This window comes from Macaca mulatta, chromosome 17 (genome assembly GCF_049350105.2).
Source record: "Macaca mulatta isolate MMU2019108-1 chromosome 17, T2T-MMU8v2.0, whole genome shotgun sequence".
NCBI lineage: Eukaryota > Metazoa > Chordata > Mammalia > Primates > Cercopithecidae > Macaca > Macaca mulatta.
The window spans coordinates 89,281,365-89,297,744 of NC_133422.1; the positions used below are offsets into that span (position 1 = coordinate 89,281,365).

The 16,380-nt window shown below is 42.4% G+C and overlaps 1 non-coding gene across 1 annotated transcript; it reads right to left on the minus strand.

The window, feature by feature from the left end:
• Window positions 1–11,236: 11,236 nt before the first annotated feature.
• Window positions 11,237–11,309, minus strand: TRNAF-GAA (transfer RNA phenylalanine (anticodon GAA)). The gene has a single exon. It is a non-coding gene; the product is annotated as a tRNA-Phe (tRNA).
• Between the last annotated feature and the right edge of the window lie 5,071 nt (window positions 11,310–16,380).

The following is a 16,380-nucleotide window of genomic DNA, read 5'->3' on the forward strand; positions in this document are numbered from 1 at the left end:
CCCAACTTTTGAGGGGCAGTAGAATTTTGCCATGAGGAAGAACACACACATTCAACACAGAGAATGAAAGCTGGGACAGGATCACATGCCCAGAGCATAGCAGACTGCAAGCTCTCAGGATGGTCAGAGTGGAAAGAGCTGGATATTAGTTTAAACCATGGAAAACTTTTCAAGAAGACTCAAAACCCGAGAGAACTTGAAAGATGAGTATGAATTAAGGTGATGCTAGAGGAATAAGATATGAAATAAACAGGCATCTGAGTGCATTTTTCTATGAGCAATTTACCAACCTATTATTAGAAAATGCTCAAAAGAGGAATGTTTCTTCTGTGTACACTTGGATTTCATTCCTGCATACTCAAAGCTAAACTTGCACAACAAATCAGCTCTTCCTTTTGTAAAAGAAATAAAACCAAATTTTTCTGGTTTTGTTTATTTTACAAATAACAAAATTATTGTTCGTAAAATAATTATTATAAAATAATTGTTCCTGGGATAAGAGATCAGACTATTCACATAGAGATATAATTTATGGATTTAATATTAAATTACTTTCCAATATTATCTTTAGAATTTGAATCAATTAGGGAACATAAACATGATTGCTATTGGGTGAGACTGCCTCTGAATACAAAATATGGTTTAAAAGCTCAGTTCAGGTTTAGAATCGATGAGGAAAAAAAAAAGGAGAAAGGAAAAGTATGGTGTTGGCAGCATTAAAAGGAGAAGTAATGTGCATCTTTAGATAAAAGCTTTACAATGGTGTGCATAATAATGACACTGTTTTAAATGTGATATATATGTATATATATCACATATATATGGGATATGTATCACATATATATATATATAAATGTGTGCATAGACATACAACAATAACTTATGAACAAATATACTAAAAGCCAGTAACAACGTTTGCCTCTGCAGAGGGGAACTTAGACTCAGAGCTAAAGGAAAGACTGTTTTTCATTGTATACTTCCTTTTCTGATTGAATTTTCCACTATGTACCTCAATTATCAATTCTAAAAAAAATTATTTAATATAAAACATTGTTTCAAATTTCCAGCTTTAAAATGTAAGAACAGATTCTCTGAGGTGGAAGAAAGAGATTGAAAAAGAAGATAGGATGAGAAGGAAGAAAGAAGGGACAAATTGTGGAATAGATGCTCTGCTCTGGTCACTAAGGGTTGCAGAAAGAGAATAAACCTTTGTTCACATTGTCCAAATGTTAGAAAGACGTATTCCTTGGGCCATTTAAGACACCACCTGAAAAGTAGAATCAATAATTACAGATGCTTTGTAAAGATGAGAAAGACTGTGGGAGGATCAAATTTCAAAGAGAGCTAAAACATGTAAGCAACTCAAAGAACTCAATAGCAAAAAAGCACATAATCTGATTTTAATATGGGCAAAAGATGTGAATAGACATTTCTCAAAAAAAGACAAATGCATGGCCAACAGGTACATGAAAAAAAGCTCAACATCACTAATCATCCAAGAAATGCAAATCAAAACCCAATGAGATATGATCTTACCCCAGTTAAAATGTCTTTTATCAAAAAGACAGATGCTGGTGAGGATGTGGAGAAAGGAGAACCCTCGTACACTGTTGGTGGGAATGTAAATTAGTACAACGATTGTGGAGGACACTATGAAGGGTCCTCAAAAAACAAAACAAAAAAAATGGAAGATCATATGGTCCTGCAATCCCACTGCTAGATAAATATCCAAAAGAATGGAAATCAGTATATCTAATAGATGTCTGCACTCCCATGCTTATTGCAGCATTATTCACAATAGCTAAAATATAGACTCAATGTAAGAGTCCATCAACAGATGAATAGATAAAGCAAATGTGGTACTTACACACTATTCAGCCATAAAAAGGATGAGATCCTGTCATTTGCAACAACGTGGGTGGAACTGCAGGACATTATGTTAAGTGAAATATCACAGGCACAGAAAGACAAAGAACCTATGTTTGTACTCGTATGTGGGAGCTAAAAAATTGATTCCATGGAGATAGAGAGTAGATTGATGGTTTCCCAAGGCTCAGAAGAGTAGCAGGGAGGTGGAGATAAAGAGGTGTTGTCTAATGGGCACAAAAATACAGTTAGATAGTAGGAATAAGATCTAGTGTTCAGGCTGGATGCAGTGGCTCACGCCTATAATTCCAGCACTTTGGGAGGCCACGGCAGGTGGATCACCTGAGGTCAGGAGTTCAAGACCAGCTGACCAACATGCTGAAACCACACCTCTACTAAAAATACAAAAATTAGCTGGACGTGGCAGTGGGCACCTGTAATCCCAGCTACTCGGGAGACTGAGGCAGGAGAATCACTTGAACCCGAGAGGCAGAGGTTGCAGTGAGCCAAGATCATGCCATTGCACTCTAGCCTGGGTGACAGGAGCGAAACTCTGTCTCAAAAAAAAAGAAAAAAAAAAAGATCGAGTGTTTGGTAGCATTATAAGGTGACTATAGTTAATAATTTATTGTATAGGTTGGTGCAAAAGTAATTGTGGTTTTTGCAATTTTAAAACCGCGATTACTTCTGCACCAACCTAATATATTTTAAAGCAATTAGAGGAGTGGATTTGGAATGTTCCCAACACAAAGAAATGATACATGTTTGAGGTGATGGATATCCCAACTACCCTGATTTGATCATTACACTTTGTACGTTTGTATCAAAACATCACATGTATCCGATAAATATGTATGACTATTATGTATCCATAAAAAAATGTTTTTAATTCAAAGAGAACCACACAAACGTGGAGGGAAGGGGCTCTGCACTGGCTACGCACAGGGGTCATGGAAGGGACTCCAGAAGCAGGACCATGGATTTTAGGAAAACATCAGTCCCATCATTTGCCTTCATACAGGGAAATGTATATAGTACCTCAATACCCGTTTCCTAGGTAATTTTATGGAGTCTACTTGCCTATCAAATTTCCCTCCAGGTAATCATGAAACTGACATGAAACAGACTGGCAGCATGTATGCTTCCCCTTTACCAGGACACATCATTTAAATGTCTGTGTTACTATACAAGCACTTCAAACATTAGCATGTCTCCACACCGACCAAGAATTCTTGGGCATTCCATCTCTTTTTTTGAGACAGAGTCTCACTGTGTTGCCCAGGCTGGAGTGCAGTGGTGCAATATCGGCTCATTGTAGCCTCCACCTCCCGGATTCAAGCAATTCTCCTGCTTCAGCCTCCCAAGTAGCTGGGACTACATGTGTGCGCCACCACACCCAGCTAACTTTTGTATTTTTTTTAGTTGAGTCAGGGTTTCACCATGTTGGCCAAGCTGGTCTCAAAGTCCTGACCTCAAGTGATCCGCCTGCCTTGGCCTCGCAAAGTGCTGGGATTACAGGTGTAAGGGATTACAGGGCCACCGCACCTGGCCTGTTCCATCTTTAAATGCCTATTCCCTTCACACAAGGCCACTGAGGATGGAATGGCAATTTTCTTTTCTTAATTATCATCACATACTGCCTCCTGCTTCATGGGTTCAATTCCCCACCTTTCCATTTGCCTGAGGCTCAATCGAAGGTCTCTGATTTTCACTTTTCTAACACTGAGTCTATCTTTAAGCAAATGTTTTGTTCTGGAACCAGCTCTGTGAAAAGCATTTAGGAAAACAAAAAGTTATTTACTTGCATGAAAGTTAAACATGGGTGTCCAGGCTTTCAAAAGTCTAGCTTAAACACCAAACAAAAATAAACAGGAAACCCTGAAATAAACCCAAAAAACCAAAACACACCCACGTTCACACACAAGAGTACCAATGTTGCCAAGTTCACAATTTCTCTGTTCATGGTGGGAAAACAGCAATTTTGTCACAGTAGCTTATTTACAGAGGACGTTTTCATCCATTAGCTTTGAACTGGTCACGGAAAAAATTCTTTGACATAGAATAAATAACTTTCAGGAAAGTCTCATGGCTTCATTTATTATGGGGCCTCTAACCAGACAGGGTGATCCTGTTGGGGGGTTTCTTTCGGTTTATCTCAGGATGCCAAGTGCTTTCTGTTTTTGTTTGACTGGGGCACATGATTATGATGTGCACACTAACTCATCACAGCCACAGGGACAGATGCTGGTTTTGCTTCTAGTCATACTTAGTGTTAAGAGATAAGGAGGTAACAGAATTCATCCAGTGAGGCCACCACCCTTGTTGTCTCTACCCCTGTACACACCTCATGCCAATCCACCCCATTCCTTCTCGAACCATCAGCAGCAGCAAGCACAAAGAAACAACAACTCAGAAGATTTTTCAAACATGCCAAAAGTTGGCTAGCAGTTCTGTTTGAACACAGATATGGCTATTGGACAGCAGTTGTCTAGCTCACCCAATCTTGGATGGATACTTTCCTGTAACACAACTAGGTCAAACGATCTAATCACCCTGACCGAATGGTTCCTGTCTTTCTCTAACAGAACTCTCTCCTGCCTTTATCTAAGGGCATTCCTTCTTGTGGTATCTTCCTAGAAATTATATACTACTGAAAAAATAGTAATTTGAAAATAGTAACCATCATTCTCAGCAAACTACCACAAGAACAGAAAACCAAATACCGCATGTTCTCATAGGTGGGAATTGAACAATGAGATCACTTGGACACAGGGAGGGGAACATTACACACTGGGTCCTATTGTGGGGAGTGGAGTGGGGGGGGTCAGGGATAGCATTGGGAGATATACCTAATGTAAATGACGAGTTAATGGGTGCAGCACACCAACATGGCACATGCATACATATGTAACAAACCTGCACATTGTGCACATGTACCCTAGAACTTAAAGTATAATAAAAAAATTTCAAAAAATAATAATATAATCAAATTACCCTTAGCTTCTTTTTTCTTGGCAAATCTAGTTCATATCCATTTATTGTTGTTTTTTAAAATGAATCTCTCTCCTAATCATGTTGTTATTCTTTCTTAACCCTTTCCTTTTAAGTTGAGTTAATCAAAACTGAACAAAATGGCCAGGTGCGGTGGCTCACGCCTGTAATCCCAGCACTTTGGGAGGCCAAGGCAGGTGGATCACCTGAGGTCAGGAGTTTGAGACCAGCCTGACCAACATGGTGAAACCCCATCACTACTAAAAATACAAAAATTAGCCAGGCGTGGTGGTGGGTACCTGTGATCTCGGCTACTCAGGAGACTGAGGCAGGAGAATCGGTTTAACCCGGGAGGCGGAGGTTGCAGTGAGCCGAGATCACACCACTGCACTGTGGCCTGGGCGACAGAGCAAGACTCTATCTCAAAAAAAAAAAAAAAAAAAAAGGGCGCTATATGGATCTCATTAATGCAATGTATGAAAGAAGTACTTTATACTTAGAGCTCATGTTTCATTTTAGTACATCTCAAAATTATGCTGATTTTTCACAACAGCATTCCTAGTAGCATGCATTTTTTTCTATTTATTTGTATTCAATTATGCCTCCTATCTCAAAGGATTATTGACAAGTTTAATGGGATTGTGTATGAAAAGTGCTGATCAGAATGCCCAGCACATAGAGAACACTCCATAAATGGTGACTGTCATTATTCATTATTTTTTGATTATTTGGACTAGGGAGTCAGTGAACTATGTGGGGAAAGCGAGTTTGCTCAAGATGCACTATAGGAAATATTTAGGTAGTGAATAGCAAAATATTTGTGCTCCCTGCTTTAAGACAACTCATTATAGGAACACTAGAATTTACAGAGCTAAAGTGTACATTTGGTGTCTGAGATGAAGAGTTTTTCCCTTGCTCAGACTGTCCAGCTTCATTTGCAGGGCTGTCTGCGGGCCCTCGCCTAAGCAGGGACTGCAGACGATCCTCCAAGATAATCCATTAGAAAAGGAAGCTAAACAATGTAATCCATTGTGACACTACATATGAAGGATGATTGTACAGGAACTGTATATTCCTGGAATCTGTAACAAATCCACACAGAAGTTTTATTTCTGGCCAATAACTCAACATCAAATAAATCTGAGATATGACAAATAGTATAACAAAAGTAAACTATAAACCACCATCCATTTAAAAGAGGATAAGTATGATCCAAGACTAATGAAATGAGCATTAATGTATGTACACATTGATTACACAAAAGGCCTTAATGAATTATTAAATACTCATCTGGTTTAATTATGTATAAAAATTATAGCAGCTTCACTATATCACAGTTCCGACCTAAAATGAATATAGTATCTAAAACAATTAAGAAATAAACATTTGCTCAGCAATACGTTTGTGTGACATCTTAGAAACTCCCCAGACAAGGCATATGTCCCAGGTTTCTTTCTAAAAAGCTTTCCAAGGAAATTTGAGAAAAGACGCCTTTCTGCTCCCACCCCGATAAATTGCCTGAAGCAAGAGGAGACATTCACAACCTTTCTGCTGACAAAATAGCTGGGCTGAGCATTAATGCTTGTAAATGTTTCATGATGATGGTGTTCTTTCCCACTGAAAGCATTTCTTTTCTAAAGTAAGAGGTGACCCTATTCTCCCACCTTTCACCCTTTATAGCCTCCTAAGTTATAAAGTGTGATCGTGGCATCAGTTGGGTTCCCAGGAGACACCTGATGTTCAATCTTTCTCAGCCTTCACTCCTGGGAAGTGACAGTGTTTGCCATCTATTAGAGCACATCACACTTCAGAAGATGATAAAAATGATCAGATTACATTTTTAGACTTTTGCTCTTCAGGTAAAATATATATTATAAAACTGAATATGCAAATGGGCCATGGTCAGACCATACATAAAAACAGAACTGTGACCATAACCTGCCCAGGAAACCAACCCCTTATCTACAATAAATAGTCCAGCAAGCCCCTCTGCTAAAGCCAGACTTTCAAGAAGTCTGGGAAACAACAATCTGGGAAGCTAAACAATAACTTTTGTAATAATTAATCCCAAACGGCCAGCAATTGATCAATAACTGACAGCTTTCCTCATTTTTGTCCTCACTTCCAACTTAGGACCAACCACAAAAGGCTCCTTAAATAATCACATGGCTGCCGATTCTCAGCCAACTCCAGCTTCCCAGACCAACACCCTCCAATTGGGGTACACCTGAAGCCATCCCTTGTGTCTGCTGTAAAGCTCTTCCACTCCCCTGACTGCCTTTGAGTCTCTCCCAAATGCCAGTGATGGTGGCTGACTTCCTTGCTATAGCAAGCTCTGAATAAACAGCCTTTGCTTTCTCATGTGGTGGTCTTCCTTTATTTCATATATATAACTGGTGTGTGTATTTTTTTAATGCTGCCCACCTGCTTCCCGATCACTCCTCCCTGCCACAAGTCCTGAAAAGCCGCCTCAACCAAAAAATAGAGGCCTGCCTAACTCCCCCACTTCACCCTCCCCTCCTCATGCTTCTAATGACAGGGATTCTCTCCTTGACAAATGCTAGCCAGGGTTCTCTGAGCCCCCTTCGAGACCAGGCCTCAACCCCCTCAGAGTGCCTGCTTGAGAAAGCCCAAGACTGCCAAAAAAATTCTATGCACCATCTGATGAAAGGCTCCTGGCACTTTCTTAGAGCACTTACTAAAAACGACTTACAATTGTGACTCCTTCCTCTGTCCCTTTGAGATGGCTGTGTATCTCCTACAAAGGCAATCAAGGACCTAAAAACCATTCCTTTACAATGTAATCATCAGGAAGGATAGAGGCAGTGTCTCCCAGTCTCTGGAAGGACAGAATCCAAACTTTGATCATTGCCAGCTAGCAGACACAGCTGCCTAATCAGCATTTACATGCGTCAATCCTTTGTCAGTTTTCACCTTCCTGACTCTGCTGAAGTCCCACTGGTTTCTCTCCCTTATCCCTCATTGTCCCTTCAAAATGCCCAGTCACCTCTGTACAAATCAAAGTTGAGTTCAGTTCACGCTGGACCCTCTTCCCTATTGCAATAGTACATTATGATTACCATCTGTCCTTACCACGTTACCTAGTGTCTGGTTTATCTTTGGCACTAACCAGGTGTGCGCCTCCATCCTTCCCCCACCCAAACCAATAGCCAGTAGCTGGTCTTACTGTTTCAGCAGGGAGCTAGTCAGGCACCAGCAGGGCAGGAGAGCCCCTCTCCCCACCAAGGAATGTCAGGAGACCAACAAGTGGTGGGCAGGTGGTTGTTACACTGTTTCTCTAAAATGGTAATTGGTCGCAGCCAGCACTAGGGAAAGGCAGGCTCCAAACAGAAAAAACCTGAAACTGGTCATCAGCAGTTTCCTGGTAAGATCTCAGGAGCTGGGCGAGTAGGCTGAAGCATGCGCACTAAGAGGCAAAATGGCGGCTTTTAACTGGTACATGACCTTCTAGGAACATTCAGCTGGTAAAGGAAGAATGCCTCAAGTGAGCATGGGTACAATGCCAGTAAACACACTCTGCATGCCCCCCTCCCATGCACTAGCAGGCCACTGTGCATGCGACAGCCCACCCCAAGGGAAGAATTAGGGAAGAAGAGATGCAAGACCCCGGAAATGCCAATATATAAAACCCTACGTCAAAGGTCAAACAGGGCTGTTGATCTCTCAAGTGGCCCACTTAGCCCTCTTCCCAGTGTACTTTACTTCCTTTCATTCCTGCTCCTAAACTTTTTTTTTTTTTTTTTTTTAAAGAGACGGAGTCTGACTCTGTCGCCCAGGCTGGAGTGCAGTGGCATAATCTCAGCTCACTGCAACTTCCGCCTCCCGGGTTCAATGGATTCTCCTGCCTCAGCCTCCCAAGTAGCTGGTATTATAGGCTTGCACCACCACGCCCAGCTCGTTTTTGTGTTTTTAGTAGAGATGGGGTTTTCACCATGTTGGCCAGGCTGGTCTCAAACTCCTGACCTCAAGTGATCCGCCTGCCTCGGCCTCCCAAAGTGCTGGGATTACAGGCATGAGCCACCATGCGTGACCCTGCTCTAAACTTTTTAAAAACTTTCACTCCCGCTGTAAAACTTGCGTTCATCTCTCACTCGGCCTTATGCCCCTCAGTCGAATTCTTTCTTCTGAGGAGGCAAGAATTGAGGTTGCTGCAGACCCGCACAGATTCACCATCACTAACACTATCTTGGGCAGAGTGCTCAGACCTCAGGTTGTCTGAAATGAAAGTCACTGTCACCCCAGAACCTGTATCCTTTCCCTACTCTTTAGAAATGTGATAGCTGGTGGCACTCCTGTTAAATCTTTCCCTACTCTTGACCGGGCACTCTGGCTCATGCCTGTAATTCCAGCACTTTGGGAGGCCAAGGCAGGTGGATTACTTGAGGTCAGAAGTTCAAGACCAGCCTGACCAACATAGCGAAAACCCATCTCTACTAAAAATACAGAAATTAGCTGGGTGTGGTGGTGGGTGCCTGTAATTCCAGCAACTCGGGAGGATGAGGCAGGAGACTCCCTTGAACCCGGAACACCACTGCACTCCAGCCTCGGCGTCAGAGTGAGACTCCGTCTCAAAATAAATAAATAAATAAATAAATAAATAAATAAAACAAAACAACTACTACTCTCTATATATAAAATATATATAGTATATATAATATACACTATATATACTATATATACAATATGTACATATATACTATATATTTTATGTATATATACATATATATATCTCTTCTCTGGGTGAGGACCCACTGCTCCATAGAGCCTTTTCTGGTGAGCCAGATAAAAACTTTTATTTCCCTCATACAAGTGCCTGTATGTTTATTCACACCTTTCTTAATTATATATCTCAACAACTTTTCACTTACGATAACATTTAGGAGGTAGCAATGTTAGCTGCCTAACAGACATAGCTTATGTTTAATTCTTGCAACCCTGGAAAGGCTGTTATGTGTCAAATGGGGATAATAATATGTACTTCATAAGGTTGTTATGAAGAGCAAATAATGCTGGCTCCTAGTGGGAGGTTAGGAATTAACGTCCAATTAGAGAATGACTGAATAAGGGAGAACACACAGTACTTCATAAATATGAGTTTCCCTTCCCCCTCAAAACAGCAGAACCAGAAAATAAGCAAGACCCTAATGCATACATCTCACAATTGTCCTTCATCTGCTGTCCAGCAACCCGCCACCTCACTAAACTGACTATTCTATTTTCCAACGACACAAATATATATTTCTTATTTTTAAAATTTAGATCTACATCCCTGCAACTTCTCCCCTTGGGTCTTGGCTCAGTTCCCACCAGTCATACAAGATAACATCAGGCTTCTGGGCCTCCATTTTCTTGACTGTACGACACCAGTTTGGCCTTGAGGTGGGCTCCCACAGGTAGCCGGGAAGTTGATGCCCCTGCATACCCACGCCCACCCACACGTGAGAACAAAAAATCTCAGAAATAGTAATTTCGAGCACGTGTCAAAGTTCTATTTCAAGTGTGAAAAAGACAGCAAAAGGAAAAAGCTGGTTCACAGCAACAGTCTTGGGAAAGCAAGGGCTCTTTTAGAAATAGAAAGGAACGTCTAGAGTCGTGGCTTGTTTAAACACCCGCTGCCGGGCCCCACCGCCAGAGCTGTCTATCCAGGGCCGAGAATGTGCATTTCTAAGTAGTTCTCAGGCGGTGCTGATGCTGCCTACCTGGGGACAGCACTTTGAGAACCACCGGTGCAGACCCTGGCTAACGTTCTTTAGTCTGATGCGTCGGGGAGCTGTAAAGCTGCCATCCTTCACCGCTGGGCAAGTAACCTGGTGGCACCATCCCAGGGCGGGCCTCCATGCGCCTCTAACCAGAAATAACCAGCACTGGGTTCCGTTCACCGGCAACGCCAGGTGGGGGCCATCTGGGCACGCAGCAGTTTTGCTTTTTCTTCAAATTCGGATACTTAGAAGGAATGCGATGAACTTGGGATGAAGGTGTTCTGCTGGCCCCGTGGACAGACCAGACCTCCTCCCATTGGAGCCTCGGTTGTCACACCAGCCACCGAGGGGGCGCCTGGCCAGTCTCGCCACGGAAGCCTGGGTCGTTCGCGTCTCTGGGCGCCCAGGGTGGCTCCGGCTCCCGGCCCCAGGCCCCGCGGCGCGCAGGCGCGGAAGCTTCTCCGCGCGCCGCCAGGAAACGGCCCGGAAGCGGTTGTGCGCAGGATTCCTGCTCCTGGGGGTGGCCGGGAACGACTGTTTCATTCCTCGTTCACTCTTCAAGTCTCAGTTTTTGCTTGGACTTGAAGGAATGGGCCAGGGTATCGTGGACGGAGAGTCTTACAAAATTTGAGTTCTTGAGGTCAGGATTTAAAAGTAGCTGCCGAAACCCGGGATCGAACCAGGGACCTTTAGATCTTCAGTCTAACGCTCTCCCAACTGAGCTATTTCGGCACGCTTCTGGTTGTCTCCGGAGTAAACTATCACTGAGCGCTTTGCGTCCAATTGTCATGCTTGTCTTTTCCTGGTAATCATTTACAGCATTTCTTCCTTGTCCTGTTAAATGGTGTCGTCGGAATTCTTCCTCCTCACTCCTTCCCCGCTGCCACTAGGCGCACTGCACACACGCCTTACTTCTTAGATCGCTCTCGGCGCGCGCAGCCGGCCGGCACAGCCCAGGAGCTGGAGCCGGGTCCCCATGGCTGCTCCTCGGGATGCTGGTTCAGTTCTCCTGGGGCTGGTCCCCGCGAGATCTGGAGCAGTGGAGTCGCCTCGGCGAGCTCTTGCCCAGGCCTGGTAGCCCCTTCCCGTCGATCCGCCCCCGCCTATGACTGTGCACATTTGTCTCCTTGCTCCCGGAAAAGTTCCAGGCCCCAGGTGAGGAGCCGTGTAGGCCCAATACAATTGGATGTACGGGGCAGGAAGCGTTAGTCTGGCCTCTGGAGAGGAGTTTGCAGCCCGGGAAATGTCCACCTTCATCATCACCTGTTTGCATGGAGCCTGACTGGCAAATAAATGCTTAGTGAGCTCACTAACGATGATTATTCAGTCAATGCTAGTTCCCACGCGAGTCAACAAACGCTTCTGAAGAACCCACTACGTGCCAGGGGCAGACATTCTTTACTTCCCAAACACCTTACTTTTTCCATTTTTAATTTTTGTCTCCAATTAAATTATTATCTCTCAAGGCAGGGATCTTACCCTGCTCTTTAGAGCTTTGCATTTAAGTGGAAGCTTCACAGCCAATTTGGATGGATGGATAGATAGGATAGATGGATGGATGGATGGATGGATGGATGGATGGATGGATGGATGGATGGATGGATGGCTTCAAATGCGAAAGAGAAAAAATACAAAATTAGAAATGTTTGCAATCTCTATTTTCTCCGCCAAGCCTCCTCCGTTATAAGAAAGAGAGTTTCTTTCTGGGTTCCTTTATTGTGCCAAATCCAAAAAAGAGCCGAGGCGTTGATGGTATAGTGGTTAGCATAGCTGCCTTTTAAATTCAAAAAAACCGAAGAGCTTCCGATTTAACAGAAGTCAGCAGCTAAGGATGAGAGAGAGACCAAAGAGAACTTGGGGCTGGATCGAGTTCAGAGAAGGGTTTGGGGAGCTTGGAGTGGAAGAGGGAGAAATTTTGGGCAGCCGCCGTGTGAGGATCGTACATCTAAAAAGAGATGGGAAAAGAGGCCTTTAGCAGGCTTTCTTGTGTGTTCTGAATGTAGCTACCTTTCCCATTCTCCTCAAAACACTGCAGGCAAGACAAATTATTTTCAACGACTCTTGGGCTACCGGCTGGCTACTCCTTACTGGATTGAATCATGAGATAGCTCAGCTTCTTAAATTTTATAAAAGTTGTGTCTTTGGGTTAAAATCAAATCTAGGAAGTCTCAAAATATATGTTAGAGAGTGATGGGATAACACATGTACGGACTGGGACATGGTGTTAATGTCTAGCTTTCTTGTCTTCTAGTCACAACTGCAAACCAGCCACTTCATGCATTGTCACCCAGGAAATCAAATCCTGGGTGACTAGGAAAGTGGCAGATAAGTTTCAATGGGATTTAGTCTGGGCTGGGGATGGGTAGCAAAGGTCCAAGCAGGATCTAATGGAAAATGGAGGAAAAGGGTAAGAGAAAGAGGAGAAGGAAGAGTGCAACCAAGAAACATTGTTTTGTGATTTAATGTGATGAGATCCCTTGGCAAATTGTGAGATAATAGACACTACATTGTCATAGTGATCATTTGTTTAGTAAAAGTTGATTTTAGAAAGTAAGTGTTGTGAGAGATGTCGTGGATAAGCTGGGTGTCCAGGACAGTGCTTGTTTATATATGTTGTCCCGGAACTCTCCGTGGTAGTAGCCTTTTCACTGTTAAACAGTTAAAAGTAAGGTCGGGCGCAGTGGCTCATGCTTGTAATCCCAGCACTTTGGGAGGCCGAGGCGGGTGGATCACTTGAGGTTAGGAGTTCAAGACCAGCCTGGCTAACATGGTAAAACCCCGTCTCTACTAAAAATACAAAAATTAGCCAGGCATGGTGGTGCGCACCTGTAATCCCAGCTACTTGGGAGGCTGAGGCAGGAGAATCAATCGAACCTGGGAGGTGGAGGTTGCAGTGAGCTGAGATTGCACCACTGCACTCCAGCCTGGGTGACGGAGCGAGACTTTCTGTCTCAAAACTATTTTTAACAACAAAAATAGTTAAAAGTGTTTTGGAATGACTGGAAGATAAATAAACAATGTGATCACCTACTTTATAAACTTTGTGAAAGCCTCAGCTTGATGCTTTCCAGGTTTCTCCCCAGGTTTTTCCCCAGGTTTTCCTGTTAGTGAAAAGATCTTCAACATCAACCAGTATTTATTGTTGCTGTTTTACAAAGGAGACTGAAAGTTTCTGGGACTTAGTGCCATGGTTCCAAAACTGCAGTGAAGAGCCCTGGGTGGCTGCAGTGAATCCACAGGGCACTGAAGAATATTTTACATTTTGAGAGTAACATAGGAATGCTTGGCACCTGTGGAACACTATGCAAACTACCCAGTAGTTCATTATTTCAGCAAGAGATTACATTTCTATCAATGATGTCATCTCTTTCAGCATGATAAAAAGTACCCATGAATCAACAGGGAATATGAAATTAGGGTTGAGATGTCCAATCTGTTTCCAAGCTTAAGAAATTGTACACTGTCCAGGATACACACATCCCACCAGTAAGTTAACTAGTTAACTGTGGCAAGAATGAAATTAGGGAGTCTCTCTGAGCCTACTCTGGCTTGGGAGGCTGCCCTTAAAAAAAAAAAAAAAAAAAAAAAGGAATGACATGAAAATGTAACTTTTCTTTCAATTACATGTACAATATTTTTTGAAGTGGCTACGAAGTTGTTGGACATAAATCCTTATTAAGTTGTTTGAACCTGAGTACTTAATAAAAGAAATTGCTCGGCATTTCTTTTGGCCTGGGGGCATTGGAAAAAATTACTGAGACAGTAAGAGCTGTCTGTGAACAGAGAAAGTGAATAAAAATTATTATGAGTTTGGGGAAAACCTTGCTTTACTCAGCAAGATTGCAGTGGCAAGAACTGTCAGAACATCCAAGGAGACCAAGCGCCACAGGCTAAATAAAGTGAAGTGAAAATCTGTGCACGCACATCATAGTAAGAAGACACAGGTGATAAAGAAGTTGGCATTCAAAATGAAGATAAAGATGTTGAAGAAGACTCTGTGTTGAAAAGAAACTGTGTAAGCTGCAGTCCTGTTTTCCAAATGAGCTCACGGATTTTGGCCAACTCCAGTCTAATTACCTATGATTAAAAAAAAACCAACTAATTATGAGAACTAACTAGCAGATCTGAGAATAATAAAACTAAAGAGAGTATGTTGCGTATAGTTAAAACAGCTAATAAATTTTTGTGGGTTTTCTTTTTGTTATTTGTTTGTTTGTTTTGAGGCGGGAGTCTTGCTCCATTTATTGCCCAGGCTGGTCTTGAACTCCTGGGCTCAAGGGATCTTCCCAGGTAGCTGGGATTACAGACATGCACAACTGTGCCCCTCTTCTGAAAAAATTTTAAATGGCTGTTAATTAATCTCTCCTTCAGTTTGCTCCTTGGGATTCCACAGTGCACATGCATACACACACACATACACACACACACACACACATTTTTGGGGGCCTCTGATTTTAATCAATATTTCTCAAAAGTATTTTTAAAATGATGGGGGTATGTCAAAAGGACCTAGGAACCAGTTTGAAGGGGCTCCTACTGGCCAACACTGGGACAATCTGAGCATCAAAATAAATAAGAATATTAATGAATTATTTACCCTTTGAATAAAATAAAAGTCCTTTAGTACAATAATTGTGTGTGGTGGATGCAGGGGAGGAATTGAGGACTCACAGCTGAATGAATTGTGCAGGCTGACAAATTTGGAGGTAGTGGTAGCACTGGACATCACCATTTTCCAAACATCATAGTAAAGGTTGATTCAGTCAAGAATCATCAATGGATGTTAAGTCTAAGGAGGGACAGTTAAACAAGGAGCAGGATCATTGCATGGCCTCAAAGTATTTCTCCACAGATTGCTGAAACTGCACGGTGGAGAAAACGGACAATGCCATGATCCGGTCATCAAAATTAGCATCACCAATGTAGAACATTCGGTTAGCATGTGCCTTCTGTTGTGATGCCCTGTAAAAGACACAAAACACACAGTGTTCCAGGCAGGGAAGCAGGACCTAAGTTTAATCATGGAGCAGCATTATACAAACCCCAAGTAAAGGTCGTCCTAGTGAATAAATGGCCAGTATTATTCAAAACTGTTAAGTCACGAAAGCAAAGAAAAGCTGAGGAACTGTTCCATAGGCAAGGAGGTGAAAGAAACACCACAACTCAATGCAATGTGTAATCCCAGACTGGTTCCTATTCTGGAGGAGGAAATGCTTTAAAGGGTGTTATTGGGACAACTAATGAAATTGGAACATGAGCTGCAGATTAGACGAGAGTGTTTTATCAATGCAAAATTTCCTGAAGTTGGCAACCATAGTTAGGTAAGAAATATCCTTGTTTCAGGAAGTACATACTGAAGTATTAAGGGATGAGAGACAATCCACTCTCAAATAGATTCTGAAAATAAATAATACTATGCATACATATGATTATATATGTAAACATACACACACACGCATGTGTATATATGAAGAGAATATAAAAAATAGAAACAAATATTAAAATTTGGTGTATCTGAGTAAAAGGTATATGGAACTCTTCTGTATCATTTTATAACTTTTCTAAAAATTTGAAACTCAGACCAAGCACGGTGACTCACACCTATAATCCTAACATTTTGGGAGGCCGAGACTGGAGGATCATTTGAGCCAAGGAGTTTGAGGCCAGCCTGGGCAATAACTCTGTCTCTACAAAAAAAAAAAAAAATTGGGCCGGGCGAGGTGACTCAGGCCTGTAATCCCAGCACTTTGGGAGGCCAAGGCAGGTGGATCACTTGAGGTCAGGAGTTCAAGACCAGCGTGGC